Raw genomic sequence first — 26,886 nt, 5'->3', positions numbered from 1 at the left:
CAAATCTACTATTACACCATGTATGGCGTACTGTTGTCACACTTGAGCTGATGAATCTCTGTCAAGTTGAGGGTTCTTGATAAGATGTAGAAGCGAATCTATAATTTACTTGACCCCCATCCTTACTTCTTCTTTGCACCCTCTCTCTCACAGAAGTGATGTTGCTAGTCTCAACCTTTTGTATAAATAATATCATGACACATATCCTTCAAAATTATCTGATATTTTTTCTGCTTCCTTTGTTCCAGTTCGTTTGACTCGTTGGTCTAGTAGTCTCCATCAATTCGCTGTTTTGATGCAACTTTCTATTCTAGTAGCTTCTTTCAAAGAACTTCAAGTTTGTGGAACTTTTTTTTAATGCTGACTGATTTCCTCTTATCTATAGTTTTGTTCTTTTCAAAAGTATATAATAATAAACACACCCTCCCCCAAAAAACTCACATTCTGCAAATATCAGTTGCACTTTCTGTGTGTGTGTGTGACACCATCAACTCCCTACACACTAACGTCCACAGCTTCATAGTCGCCTGTTGAGGCCGTGCTTGTCAGTTGCCGTCAGCTCATCTCAAAATGTTGAATAATCCAGTTGTCCATAAATGACGTGAAAGGAAAGTCGGCCATTTTAAAAATTAATGTAGGTGCTTCCGGGAATGACGTCAAATAAGTGAAAATAGGGGATGTAGAATCCCCGGAGATTAGGTCAGCTAGATTGACCAACATTTCAAGACAATGCATGGTGGAATGTTGGCGTCATATGTGCCAATAAAATAGATGTGCAGATAATGGGAAAAGGAGAGAGACCGACCATGATGGACGAGTTTAGCGACACACACCAATCCCGCCACGCGCGCAGTCACTCAAAATATTTTATAACCAGCTGTCTGTTTTTATTTCACAGCCAAGTGTATATATCGAGACAATGAAAAAGGAAGATTTTTTTAAAAAAGAATATATAACACACATGCTCTGAGCCCAATTTGCGTTCAACTGTGTCAAACTGGAAACTGTCCTCGGCTATCGCAAACTAAAAACTGTTTCTAACTGTCGAAAACTGTCGTAAAACTCATTGCTACATCTAAACCTAACTCTAAGATATAATGATCGATCGTTTGTTCCCATTACTGCCGCACATTGATTAACAATCCTATTTAAGCTTTTTTTGTGTCCCTTGATGAACAACATCCTATACTATTGGGGAAGGGAGTGAAACTGTCAATACTATCACAACAATATTATAAGGTGTTCGAGAAAAAACGTCATATCCTATATATATATATATATATATATATATATATATATATATATATATATATATATATATATATATATATATATATCTTGACATATTCTAAAAATTCGAAATCTTCAATAATTTTTTGCTGAATAAAACCTAATCGCAAAGGTCACCATCAGTCTCCACTACGTTCTTAATTGGAGATCTGAACTTGGAGAAAGTAGTTTTCTTTATGTCTTTTGGGAAGAATACGAGTTTAATCCTGGTCATTAGCTGACCTTTGGTATTAAAAGCAGTTGGTGTCTTTCTCTGCGCCACACACATGGTGTTGTTTAGAAGTTTCTTGGCCTTCATATGTTACTTTTCTTGGGTCATGACAATGGGCAGCTGGCATTTGCGACTTTTGTATGAGTTCCATCATTGTCGAAAGCCCGACGCCCATCTCTCTCGCCAAGGTCCGAATTTTCTGGATTTTGTTGCCCCATTTTTTTTTTTTTTTGAATTCCGTTCTACAGTCTATTATGATATTTCCTACTATCCACTGCTTCCACGCCTCCCTCGCACTTTTCTAAGTCATATCGCACGGCTTGTAATGTATTCCAAGGAGCATCGAACTGCAGTTAAGATTTTCTTATTTTTCAAAAAATACCTTACAGTTTACTCTCCTCCAATATTTCCAGTCATTCGTGTACTCTAGCCCTTAAACTCATCAATAGTACAACGAAACAGCTATCGATTGCAATTTAACGTTATTAAGTAAGAAATCGTCGCGAAACGAAAGAATATACAAAATTATCAAATTTGTCTCGAACACTCTATGGTGCGTGTATGTTAGGGTTCGCCCCCAAAAAGACATTATAAAAAACCTGAACTGAACTGAATAGGTCGAAATTTATAATGTCATACAAACGCCACCAAGAATCCTTTTTTCTTTTTTCTTTTTTAATTACAGTGCGTTAATAGCAACTACACGCTTTATTTGATTATCAGTATGCCTTATTTCATAGGCCAATCACGCAAGCATGCAGTTATATGTTGGAGGTTGGTAGCGTCACGTTGCAATAGTAAAATTTGTTCACGATGATTTTGCGCCACAAGATTTTCGCTGTATTTCACCGAAAGGTAGGCATAATGAAAAAAACAGCTGCGTTATGCTTCTTGGAGACAAACTAAATATAGTGGCGATGAATTGTTTTGTCAATCATTTTCTTTCTTGTAATTCAAGACGATAGAAGATGATACCAGTGACACATGATTTCTATTATTGTTTAAAAAAAAGTCGCCATCTTGTTTTGTAACCGACATATTTTATAGCAGCCATCTTTGTTTCTTAACATTTTTCTGTATTTTGAACTTTAAAATAGTTACACGACCGTTCTCCTTTTCTTTATTTCTACAGGATGGCCATGAATATCACCCATAATCAATTCTGTGCTGATTTTGGTTACGACATGCTCCTTCAGTTCTGGAATAGTTTGGGGATTGATTTTGGATAGATATTATTTTTTAGATAATCCTACAGATAAAATATGTGAGTTAAGGTCTGTTCGTGTGAAGCCAATTCAGGATAGCACCTTTTACCAATAAGGCAATCAGCAAATTTGAACTCTGGGGAGTAGCAAGTTCATTAGAAGATTATCTACGAAGGCCATTGCATCCAATCAAGTAAACTTCGTGGATTGCAATATCAAAACATGAGATTATTGATTCTTACTTGTTTTAAGACGAGAGTGAACAGTCAGTTATCATCAATGCTGAGCATTATGATTTCATTCAACTTCACACTTCCTACTGATGAGACGATTATCAAAGTGCCTCTTCTACATATTATTTAACGGCATGTTTAATGGAACGTGTTCTGATGAACTAATTGCACTTGTGCCCCTCGACATACATATCCATGACAAACCATCTGTCAACAAAATCCCACCCCTTCACTATTGAGATCCCTAAATGCCGGGAAGCTTTCTACTCTAACAGTTTATTTCCTCGGACGACTATACTTTGGAATTCCCGCCCTCTTTCCTGATCCCTTGACTGTACTAATATGCAGAAGTTTAAATGTAATGTGAACAAGCATCTTATTTATCTCATGTAGACATAGTCCTTAACTCTAACCCCCTACCTCCAAGTGGCAATATGCCCCTTTTGGTGCGAACAAAACAGCAACAAAACAAAAACATTCATGAGTAAAATTTGATCGACAATCCATGTAGCGACTGAAGTTTGTTTGTCCCAACCATAGTTGAATTGTCGGAAGGGTTGTAAATTTGGATTGCATTTTGTTTGGGGGGGTACCTAGGCTTTTTTTTCTTTTTTTTAATAAAAACCATAATATTGTTTTTTTTTTTCAATATCTTTCTCTTTTTTTTTTTACTTTAAAATATAACAACGTATTAGTAATGGGACGATTCCAATATTTTTCCGATTCCAATACAATTACCGATCCCGATTCTTTTTACATTTTTTAAAAAAATATTTATATATAAAGTTTTTTTTTTTCTTTCTTTTTTTTTTAATTTCGGATTACCGTAAAAAACCTATGTAATATTTTTAAAATGTATAAAATACACTTGTGTTGGGATTGATCTATAGATTTTAGTTTTACTAATAGTTTAAAATCAATAAATCTTTATCATTTTATCATTAGTACTAGCAATGAAAAATAAGTTTTCAACAAACAAATTGCTGTCGCAATGAATAGCTTTTCTTATGATTGAAAGAACGGAAACTGTTGGGTTCAAAGCGTCTGTACCTGTTAATAGAACGCGATTCACATAAAATAAGTTTGGCGAATACACGTATTTGCAAACCCGTATCTCTCTCTCTCTCTCTCTCTCTCTCTCTCTCTCTCTCTATATATATATATATATATATATATATATATATATATATATATATATATATTGTTTTCATAAAGTCAAGACAACAAAGGTTGGATTATAGCAAGTTTATTTTCATTGTTCGTTACAAATGTTTCGTGATTATTCGGACAATTTCAAACCTTATATCGTTTGAAAATATTCACAAGGGCGGCCTCTCTTCAGATGTTGAGAAAAACACTTTTTTAATGAACAATATGGAATCCATTTCGGAACAAACCTCTGAAGGAAGAAATGTAGGTAAATCTTTTATCGCATAGTTTTCCTTAAAATGGATTCCATATTGTTCATTAAAAAAGTGTTTTTCTCAACGTCTGGAGAGAGGCCATCTTTGTGAATATTTTCAAACGATATAAGGTTTGAAATTGTCCGACTGGTCGCGAAACATTTGTAATGAACTATGGAAATACACTGCTTGTTGTTATCAATCCAACTTTTGTTGTCTTGACTTTGTGAAAATAATATATGAATGCTCGATTACAAAAACTGGTAATTTTGAAGCTTACAAATTAAGCCAACTTATACTGACTTAAAATTTATTGGTATATGAACGATTACCGAATTCTCAATTATATAAACATAATAAAATTTGGAATATTATAATTAAGATATATATATATATATATATATATATATATATATATATATATATATATATATATATATATATATATATATATATATATATTGCTTTGTCTCAGGTTGACAAGAAAGTTTTTGCGATTTTTAACTTTTAAATTCAGATGAACATATCTCGGCTCAAACAAACATTTATTGATCCGAATAAGCACCATTAGAATCAACACACTTTTGCCAACGCAAAACAAGTGTATGCCAGTGATGTAAAAACCTTGTGTTCTGGTGGCGATGAAGTCGCTGTAGACGTTTTTGATATCACTTAAGCTTTTGAAGTACTTCTCATGCCGAAAGTTGTTGAGATGCTTGAAAAAGTGATAGTCATCAGGTGAGAGGTCTGGAGAGTATGGTGGATGAGGCAGAGTTTCGTAGCCCAATTTGTTCAACGTCTGCAGGGTCGGTTTGCCAACGTGCGGTCGGGCATTGTTGTAGAAGGGAATTGGGCGTTTTTTTTTACCACTAATGCTGATTTTGTTGATGTTTCTGATGCATTTCACTAATTTGTTGACAGTACTTCTCTGCTGTAATGGTGTCGATTATATTTAAAATAATTAATGGATGAAACCGGTCGCAGAACACTAAACAGTCAACATGACCTCCTTTGGTGCAACTCTGGCTATGGGGAGTATATCGCGGAGCTTCATTAGCGTCTAACCACTGAGGTGAGCTTTGCCGTTAAAAGCACACTTTTCATCGCGTCACAACTCAATCGTTAAAAGCACACTTTTCATCGCGTCACAACTCGATCGAGAAAAGAAATGGATTGTTCTTGTTGTGTAAAAGAAGAGAAAATAACGTTTTTTTGATTTTTGTTAAATCCGTGGCGCACCCATTTATCAAATTGTTTTTTTCTTTCCAATCTCTCTCAAATGGTTGGAAATCGTTGTATACATTACGTTTAATTCAGAAGCGAATTCTCGAACAGTTGTGCGGTAATTGGTTTCGACTAAGGCTTTTAATCGATTGTTGTCAACATCCGATGGCCGACCACTTCGCTCATCATCTTCAAGATTCCCGTCGCCGCCACGAAATTTCTTAAACCACCACTGTGCGTTCGGTAGTGGTTCCTGAGTCAACGGCTTCGTTGATATCATGATCTGTTTGAGAAGCTTTTTAGCCTAGCTTGAATTAGAATAAGAAAATTGTGCGAATTTGCTTTTTTTCCATCGTTCTGAAAGGAAGACAATTGTTTTAAAACAGTTGTAATTTAACCGATTAGATAGAGCGAAAAACACTCTTTTTAAATTATATGTAAAATGAAGGTATTCATGACGAAAACGTATTTGAAAATACATCATTTGAAACCAAAATTAAAAATTCCGCAAGAACGTTCTTCCAAACCTAATATGTTCTTCTTTAAATATTTCATTTAATATATATAGCTGTTGGTCCTGGATATGACCTTAAACTATATCCAGTGGTGAGGCCCCAGCTTGCGGGCTTTGGGGAGTGTGGAGCCACCCTTTAATTACCATTGCTTCCAGGTCCACTCTGACCCGAAGTGGTAGTACCTGTTAGGGTCCCAACTATGGGTTAAATAGAAACCGACTTGAAAACAACAAATATATTCTATTAAAAATTTTTTCTTCAAAATCTTTGGATTCGGCATTAAATAACCCGAAAAGGGTTGATATGCCGTAAAACAAAAACAACCAACCATATATAGCTGTTGTTCCTTCTCTTCAAAAGCTGTCCAATTGAACTTTCAGCACTTCATTTTTTTTGCCAGATTAGCCATCATTTATCAAGACCAAACGCAACTCGAGGATAAGAGTAAATGAGATGGAATGATTGTTAATTGAAAAATGAAGGATGTAATGAAAGGATCGAAAATGATTACTGAGGTGGACCAATTTTAAATATTTCTGAGGAAAATTCATCACAGGAATCTATTGATATTGGATTTAAAGAAGACCATGTTGCAATCTTCAGGGAAGTAGCTTTCTATGCACGTCAAGCTTTTGCAAAGAAGGTATGTTCATTGAAATTCCACCTTCATTGCGGTAAAAAGAAGCGTTCTTGCTGTGACTGTCTTGCAATAATGAAGCATAGATTTTCAAAACCAAGAGTAGAGAGAGACTAGCAATGCCTTTTCTGTGATAAGGGACTGTGAGGAAGAGAAGATATCATCTCTCGCTAGATTGCGAAGTCGTTTTTCGAGTCCTTCTAAGAGAGAGTGTTCTGAGTACCAGCTTCTTGGATACAGCAACAGTAGTCTATTTTAAGACGTATTGACTCATATATGTGAAGGATTTCATCAGGAGTCAGTTATTTTCTGAGGTGATAGAATGAAAGTACAGTTTGGAGAGAGAGAGAGAGAGAGAGAGAGAGAGAGAGAGAGAGAGAGGGGGGGGGAGTTGTACCCAGGTGGATTCTTGCTATGGATGTTTTACAGGAAACGATAGATCGGGGCTCAGTTGGGGATCGTCGATGTAAATAACGAGAGAGAGAGAGAGAGAGAGGGGGGGGGAGAGAGGGGGGGAGAGAGAGAGAGAGAGAGAGAGAGAGAGTACCCAAGCCTTTTCTGTGCAAAAGAGGCTGCAAAGAAAAGATATCCCTCACTAGTTTTAAAAGTCGAATTTGCATTCTGTCTTGGCAACAAAGACTGCTCTGAGCATCGCTGAGTACAATTTTCTCTTAGTTGAGAATTGAATTTCCACTCTTCAAACCTAAGAACTGCAGCTATAAAAATATATTATGGCATTGTCTTTTCTCAATTTGACGAAACACAATAAAATAGTGAAATTTTTTTCATAAGATTTTACTGTCTGTTATTATGTTAAAGCTGAGTTAATCAACGTTTGCTTCTCAAAATCTTTTTTCCTTATTCGTTCTTCCTCGTTATTGTAGTGAAATTCGAAAATCAAAATATCGAATTTAAAATGAAACCAATGGTATCTACTGAATTGTTATGTCGCGATAATGAACATATCCAAAAAATACGGAAAACGATAAGGTAGAAAATTAATTATTAATAAAAACAGTTTTCGGAAACAATCAGCGAAAATTAAATTTTGCTAAATTGGCCAAAGATTTTAAGTTTGCAGAAAAGATTTACCTCCCTTTTGTTACAATTAGAACTCTCCGGTTCTTTTTCTATTTATTTTTTTTTTTAGTTATTTGTTTTATTTATTTATTGTTATTTTTTTTGCAAAACTCAATGTTCGCTAATTGTCTTCGAAAACTATTTTTATTAATAATTAATTTTCTGCCTTATCATTTTCGTAATTTTTGGATATGTTCATTACTGTGGCTGCACTAGATACCATTATTTTCACTTGAAGTTCAATATTTCAATTTGCGAATTTCGCCACAATAACGAAGAACTTTAATATTTAATACAAAATCCATGCTAAAATGTTCAACAGTTTTGGGATTGAGTTATGTGTGAAAATAAATTCACTTTAATTGTTCTAATTAGCCATAATTTGCAATTAACTCACCAAGTGATCCATCTCTTAGTAGGTCTCTATTTCTCACTATTACCTTCTCTCAATTATGATTTTGACCCCTCTCTCTCTCTCTCTCTCTCTCTCTCTCCCTTACTCTCTGTTTATTGATACTCTCTGTTTATTGATACAGAGAAAAGATTAAAAGATTAGAATAGTCCCTTATAAACAGCAGCTGATATAGAGAGTCGTTCCAAAAAAAAAAAAAAAAAAATGCCCCCTATTTTTTATTCCACCTGAATGGATCAGAAGGGATCGTAGCTCTTTAAAAAACATAAGAGGTTTTACTTTTAGAACGACCGTCGTATATTCGTATGAATCAACGTGACACAACTTTGTTGACCAGCTTGATTCTATTGTTGTTGTTGTTGTTGTTGATGATGATGATGATGATGATGATGATGATGATGATGATGATGATGATGATGATTTCGAATGCACCAGATGATTCTTGTCAGCATTCGTTTTTGTCTGATATCTTTCTAGTTAGATTTCTTTCCAGAAAGAAATCGGGTACTTACAGGTGGGACCGCGTGAAGGTTGGCAACATTCCTAAGTAAAAGTGTTTCTGGATTCGAACTTGGCATATCCAGGTTGTCATTCAACAGTTCAGTCGAAGTTAATAAAGAAAGGAAAGACTAAAAACGATTGAAAGGCAATAGCTCAAAATTAGTAATACCATTTAACCAATTGCCGGAGAGAGAGAGAGAGAGAGAGAGAGAGAGATAGAGAGAGACAGAGAGAGAGAGAGAGAGAGAGGGAGAGAGAGAGAGAGAGAGAGAGAGGCATATAACGAACAGGAAAGGCTAATGTTGGATTTTCATTTTTTTAAATTTTTGTTTAACTGACTTTGTAAACTAGTGGGAACTATTTCGAGTGAAAAAAATGTTCGCTTAGAAAACATAAATTTTTTGTTAGAATATCCGAATTTGTAAAAACACACGCGAGTGTTAGAAGTATGTGTGTGTGTGTGTGTGTGTGTGTGTGTGTGTGTTTATATGTCAATGTGATATGCGGGTGTAACTTTTTCGTGAGTCAAACAATCTAACGCGAACTCAACGGATGGCCCAGCTGGTCAGATTTTATTTCTACTATCACTTCGAAACTGATGCTAGCAAAATCAAACCAAAAAGCTGGTTAAACAATTGTATTTAACGTTATGACTCTTATAAGTATCGTGTCAATAACAGTTTCTATTAACAAAAGGAAACACATTCTTGTTCGAATACGTAACTCTTTCTCCTCCGATTTTTTTTCGTTGCTGAAGACATTTTTATTTTCAGGTTAACAAAAAAAATCTCGTCTAATTCCGTAGCAAGAAAAACGCACACAGATCCGTTTCGTGGGAAAATTGCCAAGACTTGGAGGATGGGGGTTGTTAAGATCATCTTGTGGAGAAAGATTATTTTTAGACAGGTCCTCGCACCTTTATCAGAGGCGCTGTCAGTCTTCCGGTCTGTAACGTTTAAGTTCAACAAATTATTTTCACGCACTCTCTATTGAGTAATAAATAGATGCAGTCGAAGATAAGGCAACACTAAAAAAAATGATGACAAAATCTATCTTTACAAAATAATTATTTTTATTGACTATTTTGTTAAGACAACAAAAGACAAAGAGTTCGTGAAAAACAAAAGTTTAATGATTCCAAGAACGTTCTGGTGAAAGAAAGGCGTTTGTGTATTTTTTATGAAACAAAGAAAATCTATTTAAGAAGAAATTGAGAGCATGTGTTTGTTTCGGCTGACGCCGTGTGCGTTTAAGTGTATGTAGATAGGGTCGATATGAGAATGTGTGTGCATATTAATGTTTTTTTTTTTTTTTTTTTTTTATTACATTTTCACCCCAAACAAGGCACATTGCCACTTTAATGTAGGGGGCTACTATCAGGGGAAACATCTACTGGGGTACTATGTAGGGATTAGGGCAGCGAGATGTTGGTTCACGTTGCACTTGAACTTATGCATGTCAGTACAGTTGGGGAAGCAGTGACCTGGAATGGAATTCCAAAGTCTAGCAGTTCTGGGGAAGAAACTACTGGAGTAGAAAGATCTTTTACATCTAGGGATCTCTACAGTGTGGGGGTGGGATTTTGTAGCTTGTCGGAACTTGTGTGCAAATCTGTTTTGACAAGGTGTCATACTACAGATCGATTGACGAGTACTTCGTACTCATTTGACACATGGCGCAATTTATCGCCAGATTGTGCCGTTACAGAATCAGGTGGCTGGGAACGATTTTGGAAAGTTAGAGTCAGTTTTGTTCTTGGAAGCGAGAGAGCAATGATTCGTTTAAAAATGTAACCCACCGAATTACAAAATTCACCTCCGCCCCAGATGAAGGGCTAGCGAAGAGAACTTGGCGATGTGTTTCCGAATCAATATGTTGAATGTGACAATAAATTCCATTGAATAAAACAAACAAACAAAAACAGAAGACTCGTTGTTTCCATTTTTGCTTGTACGTGAAGAAAGCTCCTCTTTGCAGAGAAGAATAGGGTAGAGAGAACAGCAATACAAACTGCAAGTCAAATCAAGGGACACACGGACACTAAGGAGCAGAGAGAGGCAGGCTAAAGTATATGCTCAAACAGTTGGATTAATTGTTTGTTAACTTTACTAAACGCTTGTTCGGCCCAAAATAGTGTAATATGAAGATATTCGTCGATATCTATATGCATGTATAAAAGAAAGACGATCACAGACCGGGGTTTGAACGCACTATCTGATATAAAGAGTTAATATGCCGTTATGTAACAAAAGATGCTCAGTTGAAAGTGTGCACATGCTGTCATTTTGTGTTTAGTAGTTCGTGAAAGTGTAGCAGTGGTGCTACGAGTAACAACAGGAGTAGCAGTGGTGCTACGAGTAACAACAGGAGTAGCAATGGTGCTACGAGTAACAACAGGAGTAGCAGTGGTGCTACGAGTAACAACAGGAGTAGCAGTGGTGCTACGAGTAACAACAGGAGTAGCAGTGGTGCTACGAGTAACACCAGGAGTAGCAGCGGTACAACAACAGCAGCAGCACACTTAAGAACGTTGAAAATCTTCACGTGGTCCTTTCTGTAAGTCCCTGATATCCTTCTAAAAAGAATTCTAAATAGAAAGATATCGGAGAAATGAATGGCAACAAAAATCATCACCAAAAATGATGCCCAACAGAAAAAACAGCAGCAGCAGTAGCAAAGTGGTGCGCGATTTTGAATCTCTGCTTAATTTCTATGCTCGGCTTTGATTGGTGCAAGCATTTAACCACCTTTCTAGTTTACACAATCATAGGCCATCACTCAGGCAAATCGAGTGCACGACAAGTGATGATAAAAGATAAAATGGAATGCCAGCTATACTTTCCCTCTTTTCTTGGCCAGGACATGGTACGGACAACAACACATCACATTGTTCGGACAACACCCAAACTTCGTAACGGACGTAACAGATACTTAATCCATCATAAAAACAATTGTATTACTAAATATACAGATTGAATGCATGAATTTGTACGTTTTTATTTTCTCTGCTGTGAGAAAATTTCGTGAATGTCTCCACACGTACCTAATCGTAGATTTCAAAAATAAAAACCAAAGAAAGCTAAACTGCAGAAGTGCCGAATTTTTAAGCAATTTAATTTTCAGTAAACGGTGACTGTGCGTTGAATAATCCGGCTATGCATGAACTTCTCCAAAATCCAAATGGCTGAACGCGGATTATTTTGCTCGTAGTCACTATCTACTGTTAGTTAAATGGCTTAAAATTTATTTCAAATATCAAATATTGTTTTTAAACAGAAATAGATCACGAATGTATCGGTAAAGCAAGATAGTTTTTTTCAATAATTCCCCAACGGTATTTCTTTAAAATAATTTATGTCACTAATAGTAATAATCACAAAGACCAGTTATCGCGAAGATGAGAAAATGTTACAATTTGGCAAATTAATGCCATGTCTTAGAACTGGCGTTGGAGATCCACATCTTGGTTAGGGCATCCCACTTTCATCCAATTGCAGACAGTTCTAGGAAACATTAACATTTTTGCAAACAAAAAATGAATTCCTGACTATCGACGCGATATCTAAAAATAGAAAATTGTTCGTGTTATTAACGGGAATTCTTACAGAATATATAATCGGATGATTGTTTAGTTTATTGATAGAATTTCTTCTTCTTCTTCTTCTTCTTCTTCTTCTTCTTCTTCTTCTTCTCGGCGAGTTATTTCTATTTTTTCTCAATTCATAAATATCGATTTATTTCAGTTTTTCATATCTATCCTATTCTGTTCATTTCTCCCCCCCCACACACACAAAAAAAGTAAATATTAAAAGTTTACAGAACTCTGATGAGTCGGAGACGAGGAAACACGTGTCAGTGGATAATTATATTTTACAAACAATATGGTTCTAGGTTCAATCCTTGACTTGGGAGAGATGCTAGTCTAGCGGCACTGATGAGTTGTGATACAACGAAACAGGACTGTATGTCGATGACTACACACACATATATATATATATATATATATATATATATATATATATATATATATATATATATATATATATAATTATTTACTAATTATCTAATTATTGTATACCTAAAGATACTAGTATTTCATCCTTTCGGTATCTTTAGGTATACAATAATTAGATAATTAGTAAATAATTATATATATATATATATATATATATATATATATATATATATATATATATATATATATATATATATAAAGTGAATGAATGGCAAAAGTCTATATTCCAAAGTTCATGATGTTGATCATCTTATATTCCTTTAATTCTGACGAAATTTTGGGTGCGTCACCAAAATCCGTTTTTCATGGTAACAAAAAGGAAAAAAAAAAGGGGGAAAAACATTTATGGCAAATTTCTCGGAAAAGAGTGACTAGTGGAAATGAGCAAAAGAAATACAGACCCGAATAAGTTTAAAATAATCCAAATTTATTAAAACAAAAAGTGATCGATTGCCTTTATTTCCCAAGGCTGGGGTTAAAAAAACCCTTAAGGAAACATTTAAAAATACATAAAAAATACAAAAAAAAAGACGTCAATCCTTACTTGCAAGAAAGGCTGAAAGAAAAGAACATATAAAAAACGGAAAACAGTCCTTGTTTAGAATTCAGTCCTTTTAATAAAATGTTCAGTCTTTCTTTGACAAAATCTTCTTTTTTTTTCTTTTCCGAAAGGACGAACAAAAAACTTCTTTTACCTAAAATGGGAGAAAGAAGTAATTTCCTTTGTGAAGGTTCATGTGCCTTTTAATTCAAAGGGGGAGAGAAGACCATAAAGCCGCTTTGGTAGGCTTTATGTGTACAAATACGGGGTAAATTCCTGAATTATGAAAGATTTCCTTCCCAAGAGAACTTCGGTTGAAAAATCTTTCAAAGAGGGGATTTCCTTTCTAGGGGCGATATTCTGCTCGTCTCGTCGGCGAAATTAAATTTTGTTCTTCTTAGAAAAGAACTCAACACACGGCAGTTTCCTTCGTTAGTCCTTTGAGAATAATAATTTACCAGTTGTAAGACTCGATTGTCTTTTAATAACCGGTATTAATCTTCCAGTCGTAAGACCTTGTTGTCTTATAATGACTGAGAATAAAATAACGTTACTAGTTTAGTACCAATCTATGGAGTTCTAAACAAACGTTTTTCTCTAAAGGAGAGAAATTAGGAAAATTAATTTTAACGTCAAGACCCTTTGACGGAGAATGAAAATAGCCCCCTTCTTCTTGGCCGGCTAGGTTCAAACTGACGAAAACGGGCAAAACCCCTTTCCTCCTCCTCCCCTCCAGAGGGTAGGAGTGGGGCTGGCTGCTAGAAAGCGAACTATCCCGATGCTGATGATGATGGAAGTGACCTGCCGGTCAAGGAATGCATTCCTTGATCCAAAATGGTGAGATGTTTAATGTGTATAAATAAAAAAAATAAATAAAAATTATTTCTTTATTAAAAATTTCAATAATTCAGTTGACATTTACAATTCTTGACAGTATCTGTTTCGTAGCACAAAATCAATCACTTAATGATTATATCAATTGGTGAATCTATTTTTCCCTTAACTCATCAGAAGAAATAGCAAAATCAATCCATCAAAAGTAAATAAAGTGCGTTAATGACAGACGAGGGGTGCCTGCTTTTACAATGTTTTTTGGGTTTTTTTTTGTGGCAGGAGGTGCGCAATCTCCAACCACATCTCTCCTGAGTCGACATTGTTAAATATCAGTGGCTAGGGGAGTGTATGTACAGGACGACTGGAAACAAATGCCGAGATAAGCAGTGAGTACATACAGCGCATAGAATTTCCAAATGGTCACTCAAGCATCTAACCAGGCTCAACGTTGCTTAACTTCGGTGATCTGACGAGAACCGGTGTGTCTACGCTATTATGCCGTGTGTATATATATATATATATATATATATATATATATATATATATATATATATATATATATATATATATATATATATATATATATATATATATATATATATATATATATATATATATAATGTGTGTGTATGTGTGTGAATATATATGTATACATATATATATGTATATATACGTATACACACATATATATGTATATATATGTATATATACGTATACACATATAAATATGTATATATATCTATATATATGTAAATATATGTACATATATGTGTGTGTGTGTGTGTGTGTGTGTGTGTGTGTGTGTGTGTGTGTGTGTACAATATAATTTGTAAAGGAATTTAAATTTACAACGAAATATTTTTTTCTTCAATCCAAACGGAGAAGAAAAGTGTAAATCCTTCCTTATCGTCGTTAACGCGTGGCAGACCATTGATATCCGATGACGATAATGGTTAAGTTTTGGAAAATTATCAAGTTTTACTCAAAGACGAGTGGTAATTAGAATTGTTTTAAATAGCAAGGCTGACTCCCCCCGCCCCCAGTGATAGGAATGTTTTTAGAAAGTGGTATTTTTTTCTGGGAATATTTATAATTTTTGAAAATATTAAAATGATGTCTTTCAAAAACTCACGGCCAAATAAAACTACTCAGAAAAGTCCGACCTTTAAAATTCTTGGGTTAGGGCATTTTCTCCATCGACAAAATGAGTTAGATTAAATTAAAATAAGTTAAGTTAAATTAAAATAAATTAAAATAAATTAAATTAAATTAAAATTCAAAGAAAAAATGTTATTATGAAGACTCATTTGGAATTCTCACGCAGGTCACCAAGGTCCCCGTTCTTTTCTGCACTCATCTCGTGGAGATCTGGTTAGTGTTTTCCATCCAACCTTGACCTTTCACGATTATTTGATGTGGTACCGGTCGATGTTTGCACTACTATTTGGGCGATGTAGTTAACTTACAATTTTGCAATTTCAACTTTCCATGTGGTGTTTCTCTTTTTGTTTTACTTCTATTGCAAATAGCGTTAGCAGCTCATGTGGATTAGTTTCCGCATTCAAGGGGTTTCCTTAAGATTTCGGCTGTTTCCAGCATTACCGTCTGTTGCATAGACTTAATCTTTCCCTTAATTCAGAGTTCTCCTTGTCTTTATGCCAAATTCTTTGGGACTGCTCCTAGTGCTCCTACAAGTATTGGTATTATATTGATTTTCTTCATGTTCCACATTCCTTTCCGTTCATATTTGTTCCATTTTTCCTTCTCTTTGATCTTCGCCATGTTGGTTGCTGGGACAGCAAAATCGACAATTTAGCAGTTTCTTTCCTTTTTGAAAATCCGGTTTTCTTGCTTGGATGAGTTTAACTATTTGTACCTCCATGTCTCAAACGATTTTGTGGTTCTTGTTTTCTTGTACTGTTTGTTCCTGTTACATTTTTCTGCATGTTTGAAGGGCAATTTTTTTTGTAGAGTTCCAATGTACTCACCCAATCGTATCTGTTCTTGTATTCTTCTTCATTCCAAAGAGAGTCACCAACCAAAAAGGTCCTGAACTGTCATCTAAGCTTCAACCTCTGTCCCATCAACGAAATGTTGCATCCCTCTGCCTGTTTTACAAGTATTTTAATCGTAAATGCTCCGACGAACTACAAGCTCTTGTATCGACGTAAATATCCCCGACAAACCCAACAAGCAGCAAAATCCCACCCCTATGTAGTAGAGATCCCCAGATGCCAGAAATCCTTCTACTCTAATAGTTTTTTCCCCTGAACTGCTAGACTTTGGAATTCTCTTCTAGGTTCCTGCTTCCCCAACTGTACTGACATGCAGAAGTTCAAGTGTAATGTGAACAGATATCATGCTGCTCAACTCCCTACATAGTATCTTTGCAACTTATGTCCTTGATAGTAGTCCCCTACATCAAAGTGGCACTTGCTTTGTTTGGGGTGAAAATGCAATAAAAAAAAATACTCTCTAGGAGTAATTACACAGGCTATCATCAAAGATTTCTCTTTGAGAACAACTTGTGGTGTTCTCTGGAGAGTGAGTGACAACAAGTCTCCCCAGATTTCCAGTACTCGCCGCCTCTTTTGATAACCTTTGCAGATGAATTTGCATTATCGCAACAGCTGCTTACCATTGATTTCTCATTGGCAGTGACCATTGGTCTTCACTGGTGGCAGTAAGCCTCCCCAAACTCTCTGTACTCTTTGCCCTCATCCAGTGGAAGTCTGGCTAGTGCTTTCTCTCCTCAGTCTTTCCATCCTCCGCGAGCCTCCTCACTTATCTGGTTTATTGTGACACACACACAAAAAAGAGGGAGAGGCGCGGGAGGTCCCTTACAGTTATTCAGTTTCAGTTTTCATTATTCCATGTGATGATTTTTTTGGTTTATGACCAATTTGTGTCTGTAGCTCATGTGTGTGTTCACATACAAGAGATTCCTTAATATTTCTGTAGTTTTCTTATTGTTATCCGTTGTATCTTCTCAGCCATCCCTCTGATTCCAATTTCTCTCATTCTTTTTTCAAAGTTTTTCGGTATTGTTGCTAGTGCTCCTACTATCAGTAGTGTTATCTAAATTTTCTTCATCTTCCAGATCCCTTTGGGCTCTTTAATATATATTACTGTTCCATGTATTTGCTCCCCTTCTCCATCTTCTTGATTTGTTGTTTATTGGAACGGTAAAATTTACAATCTGGCAAGACTTTTCCTTCTTGCTAACTATTATGACAACCGGTCTTCTTGCTTGGATGGTTTTATCCGTTTGTATATCCATGTCCTGATTTTTTGTTTTCCAGTCCTGCTGATTTGTGTTTGTACCATTTTTCTGGGTGTTCAAGGTGCAATTATCTGCATAATTGCCAGTGCACTGCCTTTTTCACTTGATCGTGTCGATTTTTATATTCTGTTTTGGGCTAGTTTGCTACATTCACGTATCATATGGTTTATTGTTTCATCTCTTTGTCCACAGTGTCTGCATTGGTTGTTTTCTTATGTCTTGTCGATCCTTGCTTTTATGTGGTTGGTTTTAATCGCATTGTTGTGGTTATTATTGTTATTATTATTATTATTATTATTATTATTATTATTCACTTACTTACTTTCTTACATCCATTGTGTCATTTTGATAAAAATGATCGTTTCCTGTATATCTTCATGATGCGTTCAACAGTGACGTTTATTTTGCATTTTGTAGAGCCTAACTCTAACACTAACCCTAACATTCAACAACCCTAACATTCAACTTAAGAAACGTTTCGGTATCTTATGTAAAAAGTCTTGCAACAAAAAAATAACCCGACTCTACCCCATCCCGCCCTCGCCAAAAGACAAAATTCAGATTGTAGTAAGAAGGCATATTTTTACTTATTCCAGATGGAATCCATTCATATCGCTTAGTATTTGCACGAAGAGATCGTTTCTCTTATATTTCTACAGAAACTTACATAGTTAGTTATCCACTATTCCACGATGCATTCAACAGTGGTTTTTAGTTTGCATTTAGACCAATCTTACTCACTCTTAGCTCGTGATATTTCAACAAGGAGGGACGAGTCTGATTACTGTCTCCAATGTGGATAGGGTGGCCATCTGTCTATCGTTTCTTGTATCTTACTTTATTCCTCCCCCTCTCTCTCTCTCTCTCTCTCTCTCTCCCCCTCTCTCTCTCTCACACACACACACACACACAAAACATACATACATACACGTTAACGATGGTGACCTGCTTTTGTGACTGTTTTTTGTTTAAAATAAATCTAGTTGAAAGCTTCACATCGGTGTCCGTATTTTGTGTGTGTATGTGTGCGTGTGTGTGTGTGTGTGTGTGTGTGTGTGTGTGTGTGTGTGTGAACAGACGATCACCAACCTGGATTCACAACGACGACATGAGGGTGTGAAGGATTTGCGTATACTCGGTAGGTGAAAATAAAACATCTTCCTATTTTCCTCATCTTGATTGGTAAGTTCATAGTGTTTCGGTCGTTGCACTCTCCAGCCTTCTTCAGATTCCCTTACACATAATCTACAATCTTTCACTTTTTGTTCCTTTCAGATATCTGGAACGATTAAATTTACCCTTCAGTACTCAAAATGAAAATGATTGAAATCGTTTCTGCGCACATTGTTCCGCGCATAAACTGGTCTGAATTAATAAATACAAAGAAAACATTTTAAGCCAATCAGATGCATTTCTCTGAATTGATCAAATTTGCTGTTTTGATCCACCCCGAGTGCATCAAAAAGAAAGATTTTTCCTTCAATAAAAAAGTTTCTCTAATATCCACGACACAGATAAACGTCGACCTTCCGTCAGTTTCCATTCACCCCTCTGTCGAGTGCTGGGAAAGCTAAATGATGCATTTCTAACATACAATTATAAGTATATACATTCTTGCACTAACACACACACATGCACCACTGATCTCTCCCTCTAAGATAAAGTAAAAAAAAAAGAGTTGTTAATCTAATTGGTCCCACTTTATCAACTAAGCTCCAGCCCCTGTCCCATCGCCGCAATGTTGCATCACTGTGCTTGTTTTACAAATATTTTAATGGAATGCGTTCTGATGAACTCATTTTACTTGTACCCCCTCGACTTACATATCCCTGACAAACCCGTTCAGCAATAAGATCTGACCTCTTCACTGTTGATATCCCTAAATGCCAGAAAGCTTTCTATTCTAAATAGTTACTTCCCTCGAACAGTAAGACTTTGGAATTCCCTTCCTGCTGCCTGGTTCCCTGGCTGTACTGATACGCAGAAGTTTAAATGTAACACAAACAAATATCTTGTTAATCTTTCCTAGTAACGTCCAAGTGGCGATATGCTTTGTAAGGTGAATATGAGTAAAAGAAAAAAAAAAAAATACACTCACACACACATACACACAATGGCTTAACTCTTTTACCCTGTCGTCTGCTCATCAAAAACAAATGTATAAACTTATTTTAATACTCCTAGCATTTCTTACTGAACTTTCTACAGGGAAAATAAACGAACATTAACTCCAATAACTTTTCAGCAAATATAAATTTTGTAATTGAGCGAAAAAGTTTGCTTACGATTTTTCATATGCGTATCCAGCCCTTAAATTATCGAGACAGGATTCGTCAATATTTTAGCTAATGAATCCTCTTCGTTCTGCAAGGACTCCCAAAATATAAACAAACGTTCTGGTTTCCTGTTTACATAGACAGGAAACCAGGTATATAAAATACAATATAAAATATCGACACTTTTGCAGTTTAGCTTTCTTTGGTTTTTATTTTTGGAAGAGTTCAATTCGGAGCAAGGTGAGACAATCACGAAATTTACGAAATTTTTGTTTTCATATTATCTTTTCTTTTTGTCTTTTCTCATCTTTTATTTCTTATATTTGCCTCCCATCTGTTCTGTTTTTCTTTCTTTCGTCTTTGCAAATAAGTTCAGTTGTGCGACCGCCCGACAACACAAAAATATCAACGGGTAAAAAAGAGAGAAAAAAAAAAAAAAAAAATAATAATAATAATAATCATTATCATTATCATCTAACTAAACAAACCTGAAAGACTTCGGTATTATCACAAATTAAGGCGAGTGAAACAAAACAGCCACAGAAATTGACCCCCACGTGGAACTGAAATCAAATCCGAGCCACATGCAGCAGCTCTGCAGTTTAACCTACAAAAAGACCTCAGAAAACAATAGTGGCTGTCGTTTGAAAACAAACTTTGAAGTATTGTTAGTGAACACGAAGGTAAACTCAACGAAAGTGTATACATTTGTTTTCGATGAGCTGACAAGATAAAAGAGTTAAGCCACTGTGTGTATTTTTTTATTTTTTATGACGTCCAGACACCAGTTCTAGCGCCCATCGACGTCCAGCTACTCGCTCCAGTGCCTGATGACGTCCAGACACCAGTTCTAGCGCCCATCGACGTCCAGCTACTCGCTCCAGTGTCTGATGACGTCCAGACACCAGTTCTAGCGCTCGCGCTTGTCGACGTCCAGCTACCAGTTTCCAAATCAGATCTTGTCTACTCGTGTTACATGATAAGGACTGTCCCTTTTTCATGTAAGTAAAAAAATAGGGAATTAGTTAAATATAAATATGAAATAGGATAGTCAAGGATTCGAACTTGCAAAGCTAGATTTGGAATTGAGAATTCCAATCATAACTTAAAGTAAATACAGAATGTTATTGAAAATAAGGAATGTGGAATTGCCATTGTTTAGGTCACACAAAATAGTTAGATATCTGTTTATTGAAAAAGGAATGTAATGATGAAATTTGTTTCTGTTATAACAATGAAAATTAAAATAAGGAATTTAAAAACGGACAATGGAAACTTATTTGTAAAGTGGGTTACGAAAATTAGGTTAGAGGGCCGGCTTTGTAAGAAACATGTGAATAACAATGCATGTTTAAATACGGAGACATGTCATGTCATGTGTCTGAAAGAAACGTAGGTCATACAGTGACGTCATGAATTATGAAATTAGTTAGATAAGTCAGAAAGGATCAGGCAGTTAGAAGAAGCGAGTGGAGTCAGATCAGAGAAGCAGAGGAGATCAGACCGATTCTCCGTTAGAGTCAAGCCACCCTGTGGAAGCGAGAGGGTTTAGAGATAACCATGTAACAACTTTGAATCCCTGAAATACAAAATCATGTCCGACCGGTCGAAGAAGAAATAAACGTATCATCATGTGTTTTTATAACTGCCGTCGTTCTGTTTTCATCATTACAACGAGAAAGGTAACGTGTTTATATTATATGTACAACTGTCAACGTAAATATCAAACGCACTCTCGGTCTATCTATCAAGATATTCATGAATCTCCTCTCATTGAATTACAGGCTTGGTTCTCTTGTAGTAACATGCACACTGTCTATTATATATATATATATATATATATATATATATATATATATATATATATATATATTAAGTAATGTGATTTATAATTTAAAAATTAAAAAAAAAATTTTTAATTTAAAAATCAAATTTTAATTAAATTAAAAATCAGTTTCATAAGAATATATATCTATAGCTGCACAGTATCAAAAACTCCAAATATACAAGAACCTATCAACAACCATAACTCAACTACCAGATTAAATAATAACACCAACTTAAATCAATCTACCGATCAATTACTAACCAACCCACCACATTATAATCCAACAATAGACCTAACGGAAAATAATCATAATAATCAAGAGGTAATATATATTGGTTCCACATCTGGCCCAATAAAACATAGAATTTCAACGCACAAACATTCTTTTAAAAATAACTCTCTATCAAACCAAACTACTCTATCCAACTATATTTGGCAACTAAAAAATAGCAATATTTCTTTCAACTTAAAATGGCAAATAATTGAGACTTGCAAATCATATAAACCAGGAGATAAATTTTGTACATTATGTACAAAAGAAACCCTAAAAATTTTAAAATATGAAGATATAAAAAGCACAATTTACCAAATTTTCATTACTAATGATTACTATATTGACCAACTTCTACTGTACACTCTTTAACCCTTATCCTTGAGTGGCCTCTGGGCCTTGATAATGTGGTGATGCCTTTGTAAAAAAAAAAAACAAAAAAAAAACAACCAAACTAGTAAATTCAAGACATGAGCTTCTATCATGTAATCATAAACGTTGGTTTAAATTTAATAAATATAAACCACCTTAAATCATTAAAAATTACTCATTAGTAAAAATAGATTACTTTTTTTTTTTTAATAAATTAAGTTAGACCAATTACCGCCCTTAGACTCGTAAATCAAATAATAAATAAAGCCAATAACACATTACAATTATCTCCCCTTAAAAACTTGCAAAATAAATATTCTCTCTCTATAGATATTAACTGTAGCGTCTTTAAATCAAAATACGCTAACGGAAACAATTTACTGCACGAGCGTCGCCCTTTTAAAATTCATCATTCAATAAAATAAAAAGCTATAGCAAACATCTAAATGACTACTTTAAATACAGTTCCTGATTTCAAAAAAAGAAAAACTAAAAGGTAACTATATCTATATATTTTTAAATCAAATTCATTATGTAAATTAAAAAAAAAAATTTTTTTTTCTACTCATTTCTATCTCTAACCTATACTAATTTTCTTATAAATTTTAAATCCAAACCTTTTACTTCAATTTTTCAGATTCATCTGCCTTACTTTTAATGCTAGGTTTATTTTTGGTGTCTTTTCAATTCAATAGAAATCCTCCTAAATTTGCTGATGAGGAGACCGTGCTTACCAAAAAAACTATGTATAATTGTTCTACATGACTTCATGCATACCACAAATAAAAAGCACGGATTTCCGAAACGATCGTACAGATAATTGACTTTGTTGTTGTTCCTTCTTATGAAACTGATTTTTAATTTAATTAAAATTTGATTTTTAAATTTAAAAATTTTTTTTAAATTTTTAAATTATAAATCACATTACTTAATATTGAATTAGCTCTAGGACATTTAACTATCGAGCTTATTATATATCTAAATTACAACGAGCATTTCCTGTATTTTAATTAAACTAGTAATTTCACTATTACATTAAAATACACTTAGCTCTTTAGACTATTATTCTAATCTCCTTTAAATTATATATATATATATATATATATATATATATATATATATATATATATATATATATACAGAACTGTCTCTCTCTTTATATATACCCTGTTTATGTCTCCAATATGCTATCTCCACAAACATGAACATCCTAAGACAATATGAACACTCACAATGAATATATATAATATGAACATCTCACAACATGATCACACACATGAGCACACTAAGACTCTTCCTAATACGAACAGTCAACACCGAAGAATAATACATACGTCATAATAATATCACCCATTACATAACACTCGACCCGAACCAACCTGAGGCATATTATCCTACCCCAGGGACGAACAAAATTCAACCCTGCGAGACGCGATCCTGATTCAAACGATTCTGATCCACGATTCCCATTGCTACACGATTTACGTGATAAATAAAACACGATATTGATCTCCTTTAACCGATCATTTTTGTTCGTCATTTCTTTGCTACTGGCGTTACCTCTTTGCTTTTGTGGCTACTTTCTTAGTTGTACAGTGGATTGCCACCTTCACACCTGTCGACCTTCTTCAACAACGCATCCAGTATTATAAGTCCTTTAGATTTGCACGAGATTCGAACATTGTAGAACACGATTGCATAGGTGATGTGTCATCTGCCTATTCCTTTCTTGTTAATAAATCACATGAATTTCGATTTGTTTATGAATAAACTCGAAAAACACCATAAGATTTTAAAAAAGAAAGAGATGAAAAAATATAGAGATGAAAAAAATAGAGATGAAAAAATTATTTTTAGATGAATTCGTATTATTTCGATCATTCAGAATACAGTTCTCATCTTGAGTGTCATTTTCACAACGTTTCGGTGGGTGTAACCTGCAACCTTCTTCAGGAGTATCTTATCGAACTCGCAAGGTCCTGTGGCATAACGAATAAAGTACTTGGTATATTTCAGTTGTAAGTTACACCCTTCTGGAGGTTGAAGTTTCGATCCTCGATGTGAGCGATACTCAAAATACAATTGCGAATTACTTAGGACTTCTAACCAATCATGGCTGAAGGAACGAGAGCATGCTACCCTCGCGGATTACATGAAGAGCTAGCAGTATCAGAAACCGATGTTAAGAATGCGTGAAAAAATATTGAATAATTCGACCTCCTATTTTTACAAGCTTATAACTACTTGAAAAATGTAATTCAACCCCTATTTTTTTTCCAATTAAAGGAGCAAGGACCAAATTTAAAAAAAAAATAATAGGTTTAATAGCAAATTATACAATATTTGTTTTTTAAATCGATTTTCTGTAAAAACGATTAGAAGAAAATCGACGAAAACTTTCTTTCTTCCGTTATAAAAAATCGACATAAATTCGAAAAAAATCACTTACCATTAAAAATACTATTGAATATTTAGTTCTATTCTTCATTGTTCAGAATTTGTCCGTATTTATATTTTAAATTCCATTTATTTTTTAAATAAAAGAATTTTTTAAACGACTGTTTAAAAAAAAAAGCGCCATTTTTAAGTCTTCATCAAAAAAACCGGAAGTCATCATTTGTCCTTGTTTGAACTATGGATGGACAGAACGCATTAAAAACCACATGTTTGCGTTAGACGTGTAGCCTTATGCCTGGAGAAATACGTGTTCCCATAGTTTAATAATAGTCAAATTTTACTTTTAAGATTTTGTCTTTTTAAAAAAAAGAACAATCCAGGAATTTTTTTTTCTCAAAATAAATAAATTTTTGATTTATTATATTTTCATTCTTTTTTGTCGAGCGAATTTTTTTTTAACTATCTAAAAAAAAAAAAAAGAAAGAAAACATTGAATGAAATAGAAAAAAATCTTGTCAGCGTCCAATACTTACTGGGCCATATAAGCAGAACATAGGCTTCCAATTAAAAAAAAAAAAAAAAAAAAAAAAAAAAATCAACGTGTTTAAAAAAAAAAAAAAAGGTTTTACACTTTGGACTTTACAGTTAAATTTCCAGAAAACACTTTTTTGTTTGTTTTAATTTGCAACATATTATTTATTGATCTTTTATCTTCACTTTGTGATATATAAAACTTTGATACATTAATTATTTAAATTTAAATAGACATTTCAAAATGGGGGAGGATTAAAAAAAAAACGTTTGTCTAAAATATTATATTCAGTTTATTGGAAAGAGCATAAAATTTCACATTGACCCTGAAAATATCGTAACAATTGAATCAATAGAAAAATTTTGATAGCTTTTTAAAGTTTAAAAATTGAAAAATATTTAACTCGTAAAATTCAATTGATTTCATTACGTAAAAATGGCTTCATGGAAGCGCGCCGGCACTTTGTAAACACTGTTTTTAAAAAATAAAAAATAATATTTCTATTACTTTTTATACAACTTGAATAGTTTATTTTGGAAGTATAATCCATAAAGAAAATAAACAACCCACTTTTAAAAGAGAAATTACTAGTTTCTTTTATATCTTATTCGCAGTTTCGTGTTAGGGGTGTCAAAAATCCCCCTCAAATTCTGATACACCTAATAAAGAGCCCCGTTTGAAATTCCGTGCAAATTCCCGAGTTTGACAAGATACACCTAAAGAATGTCGACTGTTCATCGAACTAAACGTTGTGAAAATAACACTCAAGAACAGTTGTCTGATGAATCCAAATATTACGAACGAAAAAATTAGGTGCATGGTCCTCAAGTAATCTTTTTTACTATAAAAATCTTTATAATGTACATACTTGTCACTGCATGAAAATGTCATATTCCAAAAATCACGTAAATCGATCAAGTAGTTTTTTTTTTATTTAAGAAAATCAAATATTATTAGACATTTTATCAAAGAAAAACTTCACGCCATCTTGTTTTTGAATGATACACTGCTAGCGACACCTATTGGTAACGTTGGGAATATAAGACCAGAAAGGGGCAGACAATCGACTGTCAACAATATAGAAAAAAAAAACTTGTAAAATTAAGACATTTATAAGTTTTTGAGGATGTTGAAAACGAAAATAACGTTTAAAATTCGAGCAAACGAGTAGTTTCTAAGATATGAAGAAATGTTAGTTTTAAGAAAGTGGGGTATCACTTTTCTATAATAATTTAACGTATAATGATCACCCACTTTATGGCCATCACTAGTGTAAAACTTGAATTTACGCCGCTGAAATACACATTTGCCGAATTTTTGTTGGGGGAGCGTCAACGTGAGGGTGCTCAATTTACGTAAAATTCTTCATTGTGAACCATTTATAGACTTGCATAAAAAATTAGTTTAATGAGGTCTGCCTAAAATGTTGACTTTACCCTCGCGTTCGCTAACAATATTTCAGAATTTGTTTTCAAACGACAGCCAGTATTGTTTTCTGGGCTCATTTTGTAGGTTAAATTGCACAGTTAATGCATGTGGCTCGGATTCGATTTCAGTTCTACGTGGGGTCAATTTTTGTGGTTGTTTTGTTTCACTCACCTTAATTTGTGATAATACCGAAGTCTTTCAGGTTTGTTTATTAATATTATTAATTTGTTTTTGTCTTTTTTATCCGTTTATATTTTTGTGTTGTCAGGCGGTCACACAATTGAGATTATTTAGAAAGACGAAAGAAAGAAAAGATGAAAGGAAAAAAAGACAGAACAGATGGAAAAATGGAAGAAATAAAAGATGAGAAAAAAAGAAAAAGAAAAGATAACCCGAAA

The sequence above is a fragment of the Euprymna scolopes genome, chromosome 40 (genome assembly GCF_053919585.1).
Source record: "Euprymna scolopes isolate OS-2025 chromosome 40, ASM5391958v1, whole genome shotgun sequence".
NCBI lineage: Eukaryota > Metazoa > Mollusca > Cephalopoda > Sepiida > Sepiolidae > Euprymna > Euprymna scolopes.
Note: the sequence above shows the minus strand (reverse complement) of the source record.